General features: G+C 47.7%; 1 long non-coding RNA gene across 1 annotated transcript in view; it reads right to left on the bottom strand.

The window, feature by feature from the left end:
- Positions 1 to 11,830: 11,830 nt before the first annotated feature.
- The window catches only part of LOC123460286, a 65,652-nt gene continuing 60,596 nt past the window's right edge, over positions 11,831 to 16,886 (bottom strand). Inside the window, exons 2-4 of the long non-coding RNA XR_006636871.1 lie at positions 15,757 to 15,882; positions 13,571 to 13,981; positions 11,831 to 12,129 (exon numbers count right to left, since the gene is read on the bottom strand). This is a non-coding gene — a long non-coding RNA (uncharacterized LOC123460286). The remainder of the gene's footprint in view (positions 12,130 to 13,570; positions 13,982 to 15,756; positions 15,883 to 16,886) is intronic.

Genomic DNA, 16,886 nt, shown 5'->3' with positions numbered 1-16,886 from the left:
CATGTTTAGGGCATTAAAACTTGAAGCTAAAATTGTAGCAGAAGGTAACTTGAGTACAGTCATAGATTTATTGATGTTAACTCAACAATGGATGAGAACTTTTGGGGAAAGAATGACTTGCCCAGACCCTTTTCCAAAACACATTTTCAGCCCACAGTGAAGTTCCCAGTTTCAAGGGTGCAAAGTCTTTTAAAAAATGTCTCCAGTGTGATAAGAGCACACTGCATTTGATCCTCCACATTCCGAACTGAGTTGGAGGAGGAAGATGTGTAGCCCTGACTGGGAGATGATTGACTGTTGTAGCACAGTGTGACTGACTGCCAAGCTTGGCCCAAGGTGTTCTGTAAAGTACCACCTTCCCAGTGCATGGTGATGACTCAAGAACATCCGGTCACTGTGCCCTCTCACAAGGGACGCAGAGAGTTCCTCACGAAAGTCCCCTCTTAAGAGTTTTGCTTTCCAGTGCTCCGTGGTTATGGTCCTGAGCCCTGATTGCTGGTGACTTCAGGGAAGCATGTTTTCTCAGAGGAAGCTTGTCTGTCTCTGTCAGTTGAGGTAACCACTTCCCTCGGGTCTCACGGAGCAATGGGGGAGTGAGGGGGAGCCCGTTCTGAAGGAGAGACAGGAGCTTTCCCACTGTACTCGAGCATGAACGCAACCGAGGCCAGGAGCCTGGAAACACTTCCAGCCCACCGTGCCTCACCCGGAAGGAGCCCTGTCTCCCTGAAATTGCTCCTACAGGAGCCCCAAAACACCTCCTGAACCTCCATGCAGTCATTCTAGCACACGTGTCCAAAGAGTCAGACCGCGTGGAGATCTTATGCTGGTCACTTTGGTCTCTAGTCCTTAAGCTTTGCCTTGGGCCTGGGATGTTAGAGAGAGAATAATACATCATTTCACTAGCTAAGCTAAGCTATAAGCAGTCTGATTACACAAACCTTCCTCCCTCAGTGTGTTACATTTTGTAGGCCTGGGTCTTACAAATGATGTGTCCAACTCATCAGTCTCAAGAATTTATTTTGAAGCCAGGAGTGGTGGCGCACGCCTTTAATCCCAGCACTCGGGAGGCAGAGGTAGGAGGATCGCCATGAGTTCGAGGCCAGCCTGAGACTACATAGTGAATTCCAGGTCAGCCTGAGCTAGAACGAGACCCTACCTCAAAAAAAAAAAAAAAAAAGAATTTATTTTGCACTGAAGGATAGACTGTTAATTAGAAAGGATGCGGGTAGTAGGAAAATGAATGCAATCTGTATTCTTCAGTGTTTATCTGAAGTCTCACCTCATTTGCCTGAGGACAGCAGCTCTTTGCAAGGCTGCTGGAGTGTGTTGGAGTAGTTTACGAGCAAAGCCAACGGACAGAAAAAAATCTCCAAATAAACTACAGAGGATGGAGAGCTGCAGGGCAGACTCATGCGCATGTGTGCTCTGACACTGAAAGAAGTAACACGCCCGGAGAGCAGGAAGAGGGTGCTAGTAATTCACACACGGAGAGAAGATATGATTCGGAGGAGGACGTCAGTCAGATAGAAATGCCACACACACTTGGACTTGAGCTCAGCCTTCTTTTGGAAAAGAAAACAAGGGAACAAGGAGGAAGACTGAGGGGGTCAGGAATGGACTTCCTGAGAGCTTCCTGCCTTAACGCACTTTGTGGTGGAGTCCAATCCATCTTTAAGAAAGGTAAGGAAGGCCATTACATCTCCTGTGCTCCCGTCTTCTCTTCTTTCTTACGTGGCAGGGAAAGGGTTCCGTAAGAGGTCCTGTCATCATCAACACACAACTTAGAAGATGTGAAATACTATTCACGATGGCCTCAGGTCCGCCACGAGTGCATGATTCAAGTGCTGTGGGCTGTGGTGTCACTGCTGAGGGATTGCTGTTAGGTCTTAGTTACCCCTCGGGCTCTCCATCTTCTGCTATAGTATCGGCAAGACGACTGCACTTGGGTAGTCATCCAGTGACTTCAAAGCGTGTTAGGGTCTTAAGGCTTGGAGGCCAAGAAATCATATGTGCAGGTAATAGTGAAATTAGAGTGCCAAGGTGAAGAGACCCTGCAGAGGGAAAGCTAGCACTAGCATCTTGGGGTAGGGCGCTCCCTTGTCACTGGTCCCACTATCACAAAGCAGTCTGATGCAGTTAACTGGCACAGCAGAATGGACAAGGAGAGATGGCTCCCCTTAGCCTCCGCTGGAGAGAAAAGGGTGGTCTTTGGATAGTGAAGGTGGGCCTCAAGGCTCGCTGTTTTATTCTTTCATAATACCTGAGAAGTGGAAACAGATAATGAAGTGAGATGGTCAGTGAGTCCGAGGGAAATAGACTGTAAGGAGATTCTCATTAGAAACAACAAAATTAAAGTTTGGATTCATATATGTGTGTGTGTGTGTGTGTGTGTGTGTGTGTGTGTGTGTAATTTTATTTGATTTTTCTTGTCTCAGAAACTTTCTCAAGAATAAGCATCCTCTCCTTTTTGTCTACAAATTTTGCTATGTTTTAATCAGTGCATTCATGCATTTTAATGAACTTTATTTCCATATTTTAAAATAAAAGTGTTTTGTTTGTTTATTTGTTTTTGGTGGCCTGTAGTCTCCTGAAGTAGAATTGAGAGGAAGAATAAGGTTTTCAATCATGTTGGAGACTGACAACGAGCTAATAAAACCATTTTTTATTTCCTTCCTATTTTCTCAAAAGACATTTCTCAGAAAAAAAAATGATTCATTTACTGTATGGGCCTTATTTACCAGCAAGGTTAAAAGTTCAGGATGAAAAAGACATCAACATATTTACATTAAAGCAAATGACTGCTCCTATACCACAGCTGGCTCAGCAGATCAAACGCTGTCCTTGTCCCCCGTCACAGGTAAAGGACGTAGCAGGCTGGCTGGCAGGCCCCACATTTGCTCCTGGTTTTTTCACTTTCTGCTTCTACTTCTCCGTCCCTCTCTTCCTGAGATTAGTGCCATCCCCTCCTTCTAAATCCTCTTCTTTCCTCTTGGCATTTTGTAGCTCTTTTTTCAAAGCAATCATTATTTATGCGGGGGTGGGGGTGGGGTGGGGAACATACCAGAGTCTGTTGCTGCTGCAGACAAATGCCTGTCCAGCTTTATGTGCGGCCTGGGGGATTGAACCCAGGCTGGCAGTCTTTGCAAGCAATTGCCTTTAACTGCTGAGTCATCTCCCCAGCCTCTGATATCTTTCATTTCATAGCTAAGGTCAGAAAGACTCCAGGGGAGCATTTTACTGGTGGTATGTTTGTATTGCGTCCTGGTATATTTACCTTATCAGAGCACACAACTTTGTGAGTTAAAATAATGCACACAATCATCAGCATAGAATGCCTATTTGTGCCAGGTATTATGTGCAGAGCTTAAAACATTATCACAGAAGGGAGGAGGGTACTTAATAGGTTGATATTGTATATATGTAAGTACAATGATTGAGATGGGGAGGTAATATTATGGAGAATGGAATTTCAAAGGAGAAAGTGTCGGGGGGGGGGGAGGGAGGGAATTACCATGGGATTTTTTTTATAATCTTGGAAAATGTTAATAAAAATTAAAAAAAGAAAACATTATCACAGATGTGCCAATGTGGAAGGCAGTGTCATCTCTAGGCGATGAACTTAGAAAGCAAACTCCAAGACATCACACAGCTTCCAGGAGGCCATACAAGCCAGCGTTGAGCACATTTGACCAAGTTCTGTTATGTGTGAAATCTCCTTTTCTTTAACCCTGAGAGAGGGCCCCAGCACTGACCCCTTCTTCAGAAACAAGGGCCTAGGCCGTTCTTGCCTCTGGGAGAGATTGATCAGGACAGGGTGGCCGTTGGCTAATGGGAACTAGCCAGGTTAGGATTTGCGGGGACAGGAGGCAGGTGCCCTACTCTAGAGGCAATTTGAATTTTCCATCTATAAGTACCTTGTGGCCAAGTACTTCACTACAGAAACAGGGCTGTGACAGAAGGTTTGGCCCACAGAGAGACAGGGAGTCCATGAGCTTGAGCTTGGCCTCCTCTGCGAGGTTCCCAGGAGGACACACCACGGACTCCAGTAGCCCAGAGGCTGGAAAAAGGAGTCATGCCTCCTCCATCGTGGCTGCTGGGCGTGAACTTGGAGCGAGAGTGCGCATGTGTGCCCCTATGTCACCGAGCAGGGCAGGAGGAGGGAGCCTCAACACCAAGCACATCTGTCCTGAGGCCCAACTGCCTGGCAGGCGCCATCTGCATGAGGAGATACAGCATCACCTGCCCTCTAGGGCTCTGGAGTTGGGTGTTCAGGTCTGCACACACAATAATGTCACAACGTTGCCACAGAGGTTGCCCATGAATGGGCAGCAGAGAGACCACGTTGACCCACTGGCTGCTGAGCAGAGGCTCTGAGCAACCCTGCAAGGCACAGACCTCTTCCAACCTTAAATGACAGGAAAATACATGTGGTGTCATGTGTCACCCAAAGCCAGTGCAACTAAACACACACACACACACACACACACACATACACACACACACACACACAGAGCTACTGTACACATCCGCCACACACCCACACACCTGCCACAGACATCACACATCACAGAGTCCTCCCTTATCTACACACCATGCACATATACCACACACAGGCTGCATCTTACCTGCATCCACATCATGCACTCAGCACACACCCAGCCACACACCTCTAAACAAAGATATCCACACTCATGTCCCCCACAGACACCACATGTAGAACATACCCAGATGTGGGCACAGAAACATATCCTGGCATACATATGCCATATATGCATCTCACAGACATGCAGTCTCCACACACAGGCACACAGAAACCTGTGTACCAGACACACAGACTACGTCCTTATGTGCACACACACACACATCACCCACCACACGCATGTGCTAAGGTGACACATTCACTGTCGCACCCCAGTGCTGGCTCTGCTTCTGCCAGGACTCTAGGTGAGCTATCAGGCATCCTTCCTGCTTAAAAGAGACAAAAGGGCACAGCTGGGCATGGTGGTGCACACCTTTAATCCTAACATTTGGGAAGCAGAGGTAGGAGAATCTCTGTGAGTTCGAGGCCATCTTGAGACTACATAGTGAATTCCAGGTCAGCCTGGGCTAGAGTGAGACCCTACCTTGAAAACCCAAAAGCAAGAGCACACGAATGAGTGAGTGAGAGAGAGAGAGGGAGGGAGGGAGGGAGGGAGAAGGGGGCTGGAGAGATGGCTCAGCACTTGCCTGCAAAGCTTAATGATCCAGGTTCTAGTCCCCAGTACCCACATAAAGCCAGATGCACAAAGTAGCACAAACATCTTCAGTTCCTTTGCAGTGGCTAGAGGCCCTAGCAAGCTCATTCTCTTTCTCTGCTTACAAATAAATAAAAACAAAACTGTAAAAATGAGCAAAAGAAATATGAAGAGATGAAAGAGTGTTGAGGAGCTAGTGTTTAAAAAGTGACCTGATATGAAATAAAAGAGCAGATTTGAGGGAGCCTAAGGCAAACTAAAAAGAGGGTTTCAAACCTAGTCAGCACTGTCTCAGCAGGACCCCCCTGAGCATCCGGGGCAGTGCTGCGAGTGATTGAGGAGTATTACATGAAGTTATTTATCTTTTCTTTTTTGGCATGTATGACAACATGTGTGTATTCATGTGTGTGAGTGCAGGTGTTCACATACACATGTGGAGGTCACAGGAGAACTTACAGGTCCTTATAGGCAAAATTCAACTTATAGGCAGATGCCCTGCTATGGCATCCAGATTTTCTGTGCCTTCTGGGATTCAAACAGGTACTTACGTTTGCATGACAAGAACTTTATCCACTGAGCCATCTCTCCCTAAGCTTTTTCCCCCACCCGCCCTTTTTCCTTTTTTTTTTTTTTTTCTTTTTCTTGGCTTGTTTTTGTGGTGCTAGGAATTGAAGCTGGAACCTTGCAAGCACTCTCACTGATCCATGCCCCCTGGCTCTCTTTCTTTTCTTTCAGTTCCCTTTCTCTCTTTCTTTCTTTTCCTTTCCTTTCCTTTCATGTAGTTAGACTGGCTATGAACTTGACCAATGGCCAAGAATTATCAGCATGAGATGAGACCACGCCCAGTTTATATGGTGCTAAGGCTCTGACTGAGGGCTCATGCATGTGGGGCAAGCACCCTACCAACTGCGCTGCACCCTCAGCCTGCTAAATTGATTTCTAGAATACACAAATAGGACAGTCTAAGCAAACAGAGGACCAAGGACGATCATCAGAGTTGAGCTCTGCTGTCTAGGAATGCCTAGAAGACCAAAGGTTTAGGGTAGGTTGGAACCAAGGCATAGAGGCAGAGCAGTAGACATTTTTTTTTATTTTGTTTTGTATTTATTTGGGGGGTGTTGAGGTAGGGTCTTGCTCTAGCCCAGGCTAGAAATTCATTCTGTATTCTCAGGGTGGTGTTGAACTCACAGTGATCCTCCTTCCTCTACCTCCCAAGTACTGGGATTAAAGGTATGAGCCATCAAGCCTGGCATAGTAGATATTTCTGATGACCTATTTTCCTTTCCTTTCTCAAATGGCAGTAGGGACCTGCGTGCTCTCTGGGTGGAGCTGTCTCATGGTTTGTCAGGTCATCCTCCACCTGTCTGAGAGACGAAGGCCTGCCTGTGGCTCTCAGCAGCACCCATGTGACCACTGCATCCCTCAGCCTAGAACCTGGGCAGAAGAAGGGTCAGGTCTGCTTTACTAGGGACACTCAGGAACAGACCTGGCAACCGCATGCCTCACTGTGCTGGGGATCCTGTTGACGCAGCTGATGCTGGTGTCAGTGAGCAGAGCTGGCACCTCTGCCACAGTGCCCAGGCATTGGGCTGCAGCAAGAAGCAGAGCCCAGGACTCCGCAGCTCAGTCACCAGCAGCTATGCTCTAGAGTCCTCTTCCCAGCCGTCACTGTGCACAGGCCTCTGGTCAGGACTGTGTAGCACACAGCTGCTGGAGTTAGCATACCATCCCACGACAGCTTTGGGACATGAGGTGACAGAGGGATGACCCTGGCTAAAACTGTTTCCTGGACCACAATGAAAAGATAATAACGCCACATCTGGAGGCTGTGAGGGATAGTGGAGGTCATATGAACAGAAGCCATTTCCAGAACAAACCAGAGCTTCAACTGGCCACTGGGATTATTAGACAAGTGCATGCTTACTCATCCATCACTGACAACATAGGTCAGCCTGGCCTGGAGGAGAGGGAATGACAATGGGATCCACTCCCACCATGAACTCAGGCCTGCTAAATCACGTAGAAGAAGCACGGAGCGAGAGGCAGTGCCTGGGCCGGTGAGCTCCAAGATTTAAACAAAGCCTAATATTTGCAGACTATGGTCCTACCTAGACACTCGTGAGTTAAAGCCAGACTTCCCTCTCATAGACCCCTTCTACTGCGTAAAGGCAAGTGGGACTCAAAAACACTTTAATATTAGCAAAAGGATATATGGCTCTAGAAATGTCAACTGCAGTCTTTTGCCAGACAGCCTCAGCAAAGATAAGCATGACACACCCCGCCAAGACTCTCTCGCTGTTTTTGACAACTATGTCAAAGACCATGGGCTTCACTTGAATGGAGCCAACTCAGTTCTTTCCCTCTGCATTTGGAGCCAAACGCCCCCTTCAAAGAAGGGAAGGAAAAGGAATTGCTCCCACCAAGATCTTATCTCCACCAGGTTAGTTTTCTCTCCCTGGCATCTCTGACAAAGTGGGAACATGGAATCAAACCGTTCCTCCTTGGAAGGAGCAGCCTAAAATTCATGCCAGGAAGCTCACATGTGGACCCTTGAGCCTGGGACATGCATGGAGCCCTTGGCTTGACCACAGTCTTGCTGTGGTTGGTGCTTGTACAGATCTAACTTCACATCAACTTATAAACATCCAGACACATGGGTGTGAAAGGGAAGTGTGGAAGGCTGGGAATTCATGATTCTCACCAACATTTTCCTAAGGGACCAATTCTAAAAAATCCTACACAAAAACAGTCTCTCTCCTCATTTACAAGAAACCCAAGAGAAGGTATGAAACTGGGCTGAAGACTTTGGGAAAGAATATGGTGGTCTCTAAGAGGCAATCTAAGTTCTCTGAGAGAAAGTCATTCCATGCTAACCTCATTTCCTGTTTTGACGAGCCTCACCAGCACAGTCGATTAGGGGAATGCCCCAGAAAGTATGTCTTGCTTTCAGTAAAGCATTTGAAAACCTTTCATCTTAATCCTATGTAACTATGGGCTCAATGACAATGTGACCAGCATTCACAAGTGGAAGGACAAAAACATCCCTAGAGAAGGCCAACTGTATGGTGTCTTGTTGGTCTTGTGGACCTCTGCTTCCACTTCAGCCACTGGAGATGGCCCTCCTGATCAGCATCCACGTGACCTTGGACTCTGTCGTGCTTTCTGTCCACTAGCAAGTATGGCTCGGAATGACTGTGCAGCTGTGCACGTGAGGAAGTTGAAGATCCAGAGTGACAGTGTCAGCCTGTGATTGAACACCAGACACGTCTTTGGGAGGGAGGCAGGAGGGATTTTCATGCAGAAGTGCATAACTCCACCTGTGCCCTGTCCCACCTGCATTTTAAAAGTAACTTGCAAGGCCGGGTGTGGTGGCACACTCCTTTAATCCCAGCACTCGGGAGGCAGAGGTAGGAGGATCGCCGTGAGTTCAAAGCCACCCTGAGACTCCATTGTGAATTCCAGGTCAGCCTGGGCTAGAGTGAGACCCTACCTTGAAAAACCAAAAAAAATAAATAAATAAATAACTTGCAAGGAAACCCTAAGGCTTATTCACCAAATGTGCAGATCATGCAAAGCTCTGAGTAAGAAATGTCCTCAGAGATTCAAGTCTCAAGGGTTAGAAAACAGAGGAGAAACAGGGCAGAACCAAGGTGAGGTGATAGTTGCCTATTAACGATGCAACTTATGATAGGAACAGAAACAAAAAGACCTATGCATTTTTGCTTTGAGTTATGACATTAAGCACTTGAGTGTGGCCAGAGATGTGAAAACCAAACCCTTACTTTTTAATCCTTTTCTTAATGTTGAGCTCTAGGTCTGAGGACCATGGTGTGAGAGCAAAATAAGTGCAAGACGATGAAGTGCTTTAAAAGGGAAAGCTCTGAAATTCAAAACAGTGTTATTCTTTGTCGTGAGGTGCTTTCCCTCCAGCAGAAAAAGAGAGAAAGAAAGAAATTCTGACAGTTTCTGAGTGAGCAGAATAGGATTCAGGTTTGCTCCTATTTCTTTGTCTTTAACCCCAAAACTAGTCAAGCTGGCTCAGCTACCTCCCTGAGCCCATTTCAAAAGCCACAGCTCCTTTCAATGGTGGCACTTCTGGGCCTCTCCTTCCCAAAGTTCCGTTTGCGCTGCCTCCAGTTCTTGGACTGTAGTAATTGCATGGTCGTCCCGAAGGCATCCTTCTAGGGCCGTGTCCCCCACAAGGCAAATGCAGGCAGTCACCAGGGTGAACGCCACAGGACCGGGACTGGGCCTTGGACTTGGGCCGATACTTTGATGAGCTACTTTCAATCCTACCGTGTATATCTTTGCTGCTGCTGCCTAAGCCCTGGCTCAAAATGTAGATGCCCAAGGCAGGCAGACAGGCCTTTGTGAGATTAGGAAGCAGAGAGAGCTACCCAAAAGTCTTTACAGGTTTTACAGAACTTCCCTTAGCAGTTAAGAGCTCACTGGTCCCCCAGGCCCTGCTATCCCAAGGAACTGCCTATGAGGCTGCTTTAGCATGATAGATATATAATACACATGTACATGTGTGTGTATGTATATACAAATTTAAAAATTAATTCAAGTGAAAAAGAAATGAAAAGTTCAGGTCTTCAGTTGCATGAGCCATACAACTCTCTGGCCCAGGTGAGGGGAGGCCACCGTACTGAGCACTGTGGCCCTAAACCAGTGATTTTCAGGTTTGGCTCTGCGTTGGAATTGCCTGGGGAGTTTTTTAAAATACCGATGTCTGCCTCCTCCTACTTCCTACATCCAAATTCTATTGTGATTGGTCCAGGTGGGGCCTGGCAGTCTATATTTTTAAAGATAATTCTTGAATAATTCCACCTTGTGTTCCAGATGCGGCCTATTGTCTGAACCATCTCTAAGTGTGAGGTCAGTTCTCTTTTGCCTTTTCTCCTTTGAGAACTAGGCATCCTTTGAATGTTATGTGGGTTATTTCTGATTTACCCTAAGCCTGGGACTTCCATTTTGGTTTTTCAACTCATAAATAACCCAGTTGGGTAAGACAGGGCTGTGGCCAGAAGATTGAGCTCTGTTCTCTTCAAGAACAAGGTGACGACCTGGGAGGAGACCCACCTACCTATGGGAGCCCCTTGGGCAAGACACAGCTATGTCCTGGAAGCACACTCCGGACCCTGTGAGTCATTTGCAGTGAACATGCGCAGTCCCAATCCTGATACCCTTAGGGCTTTGTGCTTGCTACCCAAGTCACTCCTCTACACTGCCCCCTTTCTCTGCTAGAGCCTGGACAGATAAAGCCAGCTCGAGGGTGGGTGCAGAGTCTCAGGGCAGGGTCTTTTTAGTGTTCTGCTGAAGAAAGTTGCAGCTGGAGATACCCCACTGAGGAAACATCCCTCCACAGCCCAGTGACTTTTAAATTCCCAGGAACTTAAACAAACTTGGACTTGAACACATGGATGACATAGCTCCTCCCAGAGACAGAGGCTCTCATCACCCCACAGTGAACAGCAACTACCCTACTGAGGAGGGCCACAGGGAAATGGGGGTGGAGGAGGGGACATACTACAACCTATGGTAAAATATTAATTAATAAAAAATATGAAAGTTGGAAAAGTTGCTCAGCAGTTAAGGCACATGCCTGCAAAGCCTAACAACTCAGGTTCAATTGCCTAGTACCCACATAAAGCTAGATGTACAAAGTAGCACATGCATCTGGAGTTAGTTTGCAGTGGCAGGAGGTCCTGGTGTGCCCATTCTCTCTCTCTCTCTCCATCTCTCTGTCTCTTTCTCTCTTAAATAAATAAATACAAATATTATTTTAAAGCCTGAAGTCATGGCAAGACTTTTAAAAATAAAATAAAATAAATATGCAATTATTCATGGATGTCTGCCAAGTGTTTAAGTAAAGCCTGACAGACAGTCAAGGAGGTGATGAAGAGTGACCACAGTGGACCAGGAGGGTCACAGCTGGGGAGGAGAGAGGGACTCTGCAGGAGGAACGCCTGGCTGTCTAACCATGTCAAAGGATGCTCAGGTGCCAGTTGAAAGGTTTCCGATTTGAAGGGTAGATTTGAAGAATCAGGGCATCTAAATGAAATGTCCAGTCTCTCCCGTACTTCTTCAGTCACACCCCTCATAGCTGTCTTCCAGGTGCCAGGCAGGTGGGGACAGAGGACATCCTATCCACAGCTCATCTCCAGATATGGTACACATTGGTTCCAAAGAAAACTTTATGGAATAAACCAGCAAAGTTGGTGGGGGGAATCCAGGTGGGTGTTGGGGTGAAGAGAGGAAGGGAGCAGAGAAGGTGGAGGTTTCCAGTTGAAGCTCAAGATTGGGGTGATCTTAGGGTCACTATGATCAAGATGAGTATGGCAAGAGAGTTCCAGGTGAATCCCACCCAATGTTCTCCAGTGTCAGCCCGCCGCCAACAACCCTGGAGAGCTTCTAAAGAGACGTAAGAAGTGGGACAAGCGTGGCTGAGTCATGAGGGATCCAGGTTCAACACACTTCTAAAGATGTGATGAGCTGCTCTATGTGGTTATGATGGGCTTGACTTGTGGCCTGGGAGACATTCATCTCAAACACAGTTTGGTATCCTTTAGATTAGTTAGTTATGTATAGCTCATAAGTGGACCATTCTGTTTTCTGTAGTTGCTTTTATTGAAGGAGAAAGGATCAAGACACAGGAGGCTGGCCATAGCAATGGAAGACCAGCAGGACCGGGGCAGGATGATATATAACAGGTCCATCACCAGGGAACAGGAGGCAGCTAAATTGCAGTCCCAGAGAGAAACCTTCACCTGCCTTCGGCTGCAACCAGCAAGCAGCAGGTAGAGGAGCTGGAAGGGGCCAGTCCTGACTTTTCTGTCTGTGTCATTTTCGAAAAACTGTGTCAAAGAGCTTCCTGTTTCATCTCCCAGTTATTCTGAAACAAAAACATACATGAAAAACGTAGGTCACTGCCCACAGCATTGAGACAGTCACTCCAGTGCATGCAAACAGAAAAAGGGAAGATAAAGGCTACTGTAAGCCGGGAACCAAAATCCACAAAGCATCCAGGCACATAGTGAAAACAAAGCACAGGACAGGCTGGTCAGGTTCATCTCCCTTCCAAAAATATTCAGGGGAGGGCTGGAGACACGGCTTAGCAGTTAAGGCACTTGCCTGTGAAGCCTAAGGACCCAGGTCTGATTTCCCAGAACGCACATAAGCCAGGTACACTTGGCAGCACAAGCATCTGGAGTTCGTTTGCAGTGGCTAGAGGCCCTGGTGTGCCCATTTCTCTCTCCCTCTAATAAATAAATAAAAATGAAACGTTTTTAAAAATACTCAGAGGAGATTCTTGGGAAGTCCTTTTGTTTTTATTTTTGTTTGTTTGGAGCCACCCTGTAGTGACTTCCCACCAGGGTCTGATCCTGGTGAGCCTTAAAACTCCCCCACTCTTTGGGTTCTTGTTAGTTTTGCAGGAGATTAACACAGAATTTACAAGACAACACAGAGGTTTACCCAGGTGTCACCCAGAGCGCCCTTCCCCAAGGAGTTAAAGAGGCCTGATGAGAGGTCACCCTTGAAGAGCCCCTCATTACCTTTCCTCTCCCAATCTCTAGAGATAAGTGCCTCCTTGGGACAACTGTCTCTCAGGAATATCATCCAATAACCACAGACTCATATGAACTGGTGCCCAGCAGCCTCCATGAGGAGAGAAAGAAAGATGAGAAACAAGGTTCCCAACCAAGCAAAGACTGTAAGGGTAACACAGGCTGACAAAAAAAAAAAAAAAAAGTTCCAGAAAGACTGTAGTTCTATTAATAACTCTGTTGCTGCCTGAAGCCCATGTGGTCAGCCTCCCAAGATGCACTCTGCTTGCACATCATTTTCAGGCCTCTCAAACAAGTGAAAGGGTATTTCCAAGGACAGAATCGATTCAGAAATACAAATGTACCACCTCCCCTCAGGGCCTACTGTAGCCAGCATTATGCTTAAATCTGCTACTCAGCTACACTCGGCTGGGAACAGTTTTTCTAGGAGAGGGGGAGGACGGTCAAATCCAAGTTGGCCACCTTTTCCAGCCACAATCTCTAACAGTACTGTTGGTGGCTTAGATGTGTGATTCAAAGCTTCCTTGGACATCCTGCTGCTCCCTCCACATGCAACCTGCTCCAAATGCCACCCTGAGTTCACTCTGAACTCCAGAGGACCCTGCCCTTCTCCGGGACCTTTTGTTAATAGTATAGCTTTTCTGCAAAATGGAAGGTGGTATGACTTTAGAAAATCCCCATTCTTCCCCTAGAGATTCCTTCAGGATGACATTGATATACAAAGGACCGTGAAGTTGGAAGTAAAGAAGGCTGCTCAGATTAGCTTACCGTGTGTTTCCAACCAGTGTGGGGCCAAAACCTCTAAGGAGGGCTGGCTGTCACCAGCAGGCTTCTGCCGCTGGTGTGAAGAATGTTGGGGAGGGCATGCCATTCTCTGAAGGATTCGCTGTAGGGCTCCGGGCCACTGAGAGCAAAGCTTCTCTTGGGCTCGTGGCTCTTGCTATAATTGTGACAAGCTATTATTGCTTTCATTTTCTCTAAAAGGTACCATCTTTCAGTGGCGGTGGGAAAACAAGCTTTCTGCAAGCTGAGGAGGCTGGTTGTGTGACACCCAGGTGGGACAGTGCCCACGAGTCGGTCAGGAAAACCAGCTTCCCGTTTCGTGTCCAGTGAGCTAGCATTTTCAAACAGGGCTCACAGGCCGTCATCTGGACCCAGGATTTCATATGCAGGGCCTTCCTGGGTAGGCAAAGAGAAACAGGAACTCAGTAACGCACCAGTGGCTGATATGGGTGGAAGGGGAAACCAGGTTTCTTCAGTCCCACCATAGAAATAGTCCCGCCATTATTGGCCTGTCCTCACCATCCCCTCTGCATGGGATGACGTTCTAAACTGTCACATCTGGGCACGTACTAGCCTAGGCATGGAAATGTCCAACCGGGTGAACATGGAGCGCAGCGCAGAGGGAGAGGCGGCAGGGCCTCAAGGCTCCAGCTGAGCAGATGAGGAGCGCAAGCTCCCAGAAGGAGGAAGTGGACACCCTTTCCAAAGGTCACACTGGAAGACCTGCAGCTGGACTGGGATGTGAGTGTTCCTTTCTCACATCGTTCCCATGCACTCACATGGATGGTACCCGATTCCTGGTTATTCCACGCTGGTTGGCTAGCTAGTTGCCATTGAAAACACCCAGGATGGTCCATTTGGGAAATGTAAGAACTTTGTTCTTCATGCTTCAAACGCCCCATATGCCAGTGTACACTGGAAGCAGGTAGAGACCCCTCATGCCTCCCCTGTGTTGGACTTGCCTAAAAGGATTTTGGTCACATGGAGGAGCATGCTACTCTCGGCTTTGATCCCAGGGGTCACTGTTGGACTTCCTCACTGTGGGTACACAACTTCGCCACTCCCAGGGCGTGATGGACAGCCTTGGGGTCACGCACTCCAGGAAATACAAGCAGCTTAGGCTGTTGTGGAGCCAGCCCCAAATCCTGCTTTCTGTTTCCAGTTAGGACCAGTGAAAGGACACTGGGTCAAGAAATTAAAATGACTGGACAGGAAGTGTACCCTACACACCACAGACCTTACACACCTCCAGTCCAGTTCCTAGGAAAGCTGTGGGCCCTTGGAGTGAATCTACCCAGGTTTCGATTTCCTGGGTTGAAAGTACCAGGTGGAGGATTGCAAAGACCACAAGTTCCATTTGCTGTAGCATCCAACATGGTCACTACCTCACTCCTGTGTGCCAAAGACACACGAGCTTGTTCTCCCCATGACAGTGTTGAGGTCTTCACCAACACATAGGAAAATGACCAATGAGGGTTCCACACACTGTTTCTGCTGGCTCACATGGGATTCTCACTGTACTGCAAATGAAGTCAATGATTTGAGATTTGAGGACAGTTTCCAAAGAGGACAGACTTGTTCATAGAATAAAGGTGTCAGCTCTCAGGAGGCTACTTTAAGGATAATGATATGGGCTCTTTAGGTACACTCCAAATTTGAGATACTAAAGGTGTCTGACAGGGTAGTGAGACACGTATCCTTGAAGCCCCTTTGCTTTTGTCTCTGACCTGACCTCCTGGGTCCACAGCTATTCCCACGCAACCCTGAGTATACCTAGAGCCTACTGGGTACCTCCTCTGTGAGAAGCCACATCTGCAAAGGGCTCCATGCATCACCACTGACCATACATGACTCAGAAAAGTATCTCAGGGCTGCTCAAACCCCTAGGTCCTCTTAGCCACCATTTGATAAAGCGAGTCCCACCTGTGTTCCTAAAGTGTGCTCTCACCAAAGCTCAGTACCCTCTGTCTCCTGTGGGTGTGTCAAAGCCATCTCTCACCAGGCAGGACCCAAGGCCCTGGGATCTCAACACCTAGCAGACAAAGGGTAACAGTGCCACCCAGCTTTCAACCCAGACTCCTGGCCAGCATGTCCCTGCAGCCTCCTGGTATTCAAACACCAAAGCCTCAGGGATCTTGCAGGTTGGAGCACCTTTGATTACTAAGAGGTACCTCTGAAGTCGTCTCAATTCACACTCAAGGGGAAATGGGCCAGAGTCCACAGCTGATGGGCTGGCCTCAATCGATTGTCTTCTGATCCAGTTTGTCCACACTCTTCACTTTGACTACTTTCTCCATCTGTCAGATAAAAGCCATTTCTTTTCAAACAATGAAACCTCATGGACATTTAAGCAGATTTATAACCTGGCTGACATTGCAAAAAGCAAAAATTACTGAGAGCCTGGCTGTCCAGTCAATGATCAATGCAAAGTGCCTTTGAAAGGCTGAATTTTGTTGTCAGGTAGTGTTGGGGCATGTGAAAGATTCCTTACGAAGATCCAGAGACTCCAGGAGATAGGGCCCTAGGCAGCAGTTCTCAGTTTCTCTGTGTAGGTCTGGGTCTCTGTACCACCAGCAGCAAGTCACCTGAGGATGTGTTAGAAATGCAGATTCTGGACTGGGGAGATGGCTTAGCAGTTAAGGCACTTGCCTATGAAGCCTAAATACCCAAGTTCGATTCCCCAGAACCCAGATAAGCCAGATGCACATGGTAGTACATGTGTCATGAGTTCATTTACAGTGGCTAGAAGCCCTGGTGTGCTCATTTTCTCTCTCATAAATAATTTTTTAAAAAAAGAAATGCAAATTTTCAGCCTCCCCCTGGATCTTCTATTTTTGAAACTCAGGCCTGTAGGGGAGGGGAGGATTATTCTCACAGTCCTCCAGGTGATTCAGGCATGCAAAGGCCACCTGTGGTGAGTGATGACCTGTTCCTAGACACTGGGTCGCGGGCTCCATCATTCCTGACCCAGCCCGGCCGCCTGCTCATGTTCAGTGTGTAGACACCTGTGCCCAAGCCTCCCAGTGGATGGCTCTCACCTGAGATCCCCACAGTGGGGGCGGGGGACATTCATCTCAGAAGCCATCCAGGATTTGGGGTGACCTTGGGGGAAATGTTGGCAGGATTTATCCCTCAGTCTCCTTTTTGGGACGTTGCTCGTGTGCACAGCATGTGGCCGGGCACTGTGGGCTCTCAAACCAGTGCCGTGATGTCTTCTCCATCAAACTGCTTTTCAGCAGAGCTTCACCCCTACTGCTGTCTCCCCCTGTCCCTCAGCCCGTGCCCACCAAGAACACCACAG

Source organism: Jaculus jaculus, chromosome 4 (genome assembly GCF_020740685.1).
Source record: "Jaculus jaculus isolate mJacJac1 chromosome 4, mJacJac1.mat.Y.cur, whole genome shotgun sequence".
Classification (NCBI taxonomy): Eukaryota; Metazoa; Chordata; class Mammalia; order Rodentia; family Dipodidae; genus Jaculus; species Jaculus jaculus.
Note: the sequence above shows the minus strand (reverse complement) of the source record. Positions and strands in the feature narration are given on the sequence as shown.